Source organism: Pteropus vampyrus, unplaced genomic scaffold (assembly GCF_000151845.1).
Source record: "Pteropus vampyrus isolate Shadow unplaced genomic scaffold, Pvam_2.0 Scaffold21, whole genome shotgun sequence".
Classification (NCBI taxonomy): Eukaryota; Metazoa; Chordata; class Mammalia; order Chiroptera; family Pteropodidae; genus Pteropus; species Pteropus vampyrus.
This window is the reverse complement of record NW_011888802.1, coordinates 6,760,256-6,762,168: the sequence shown is the minus strand read 5'-3', so window position 1 is coordinate 6,762,168 and position 1,913 is coordinate 6,760,256.

Below are 1,913 nucleotides of genomic sequence, written 5' to 3'. Positions count from 1 at the left end.
GTTACATTTTTTCTTCTTAGAAGTTTTTTTTTTTTCCCCCTCTAGGAAAAATGACAGACATACCAGAGCATTTGGTTCCATGAAAAAACTGAAAATAATAAATCTAGAAATAGTTTTGGCAATATTATAGAATTTTTACTTACATAGTCCAGTGATTTCTTAATTCAGCTCTTCAAATTTCTTTGTTTCTAAGGCCCTAGAAATCATATATTTTTGGACATACAGGTGTCAATATTTCATAAAATTACAACTACATCTGTGTAAATAAGAGTGACAATGCATTCCATTTATATAATGATTTGGAGATAACCAAAACTTTGACATATATTGTCTCGTTTTTTCTCAATAAAGACTTTCTGAGACAGAGGAGATGTTATTATTTCTCTTTTTATTTTTATTTTCTGGTGAAATTGACCTTAGTTTGTGATATTGCCAGAGTCTTCTCATTCTAAATCCATTAATTCTTTCATTAACCATTTATGTAAACAATTATTAAACATTAGTTAATATTAAATGTAGTCCTGAAGTACTTAAAAATAAAAGCTTCTCATAGTTACTATTAACTACAACCTTTTACCTGCATTCTTTTATACTAATAACATTCCTGACTAGTTCAGGTATGAGGACTGATTAACTATAACTATAGCTACCATACCACAAAAAGATAAAAGAAGTTCCTTAATATTGAGCTTCAAAGAAATACTAAATAACTTTTTTCATCTCTTTTGACTATCCACTCCATTTTCATCGATCTAAATCATCATTGTATTTTTATTGAACTTAATTTCTCATGAGGAATAGAAAAAAGATTATTTCTTAACCTTTTTATATATACTGATAAAAAATAGTCAAAATCTTACTTTATTGCTGATTCTTTTATATTAAAGTGGGCACAGATGTTTGTATATTTAGTTGAGATTTTTTTTTATCAAGTGGAATTTTTATAACTTTAAAGAGATAAAAATGAAGCCTAATTTACTGTAAACTATTTTTAAAATTATATTGTTTTGTTATTCTTTAGACCTTAAAGTCACAGAACTGTATGAAATGTTGAGTGTGTTCTAGAAAAAGACATATTAGCTTTCTCACATTTAAAATTGAATTATTAAATAACCTAAACCTCATTGAAAGGTAAATTTTAAAGAATGATTCATTACTATTGGCTATTTATTCAACTTTCTAGTTCTTATCAGTCGAGTCTTAGACAAATCTTAAATCATCAGAAAGGTTTTTTCTAAACCACTCTATCTAATTAGCCTACTATATCCTCCAAAGTCATGCTTCAACATTTTCCTTCATTGAAGTCATCACTATTTTAAATTACCCTGTTTTTTTCATTTATAGACCTCATCACTTCTTTAAATCATCCTATGTTTATATTTATAAATATTGTATTGTATATTCCCCCTTACTAAAATATAAGCCAAACCAAAATATGGACTTAACTTTTTTTTCCAGGCTTTTATTCCAGTGTCCCTTATACAAATTATGCTCTACAGCCAAAAGGATTATTGATTGGTTCTTGAAAACATACAACATGTTGTCCTCTCCACCTGCACGTTTTCCCCTTTATTTTTCACTATGAATGCTATGTAATTTTCAATGCTCATATCGGTCTTTTCACTCTCCTTTATTCATTTTTGATTATTCAGCTGCATGTAGCTTCTTTGTCTTTTAAATAATCATTGCATTTTGAATTTCTTCTGGAATGTATCTCACTTCATATTATATTATAATTGTACAGTTGCCTAATTATTACTAATTTATAAGGTGTTTGATGTCAAATATGCTTAACTCCTTTTATATTATTCGTTATTTACATTGGTCATAAGTTCTCAAAAATATTTTCCAAGTTAAATAGCATCTTTACCTGGCTACTAACAAATTTAGAGTTGTAATCTCTCTCTCTCTCT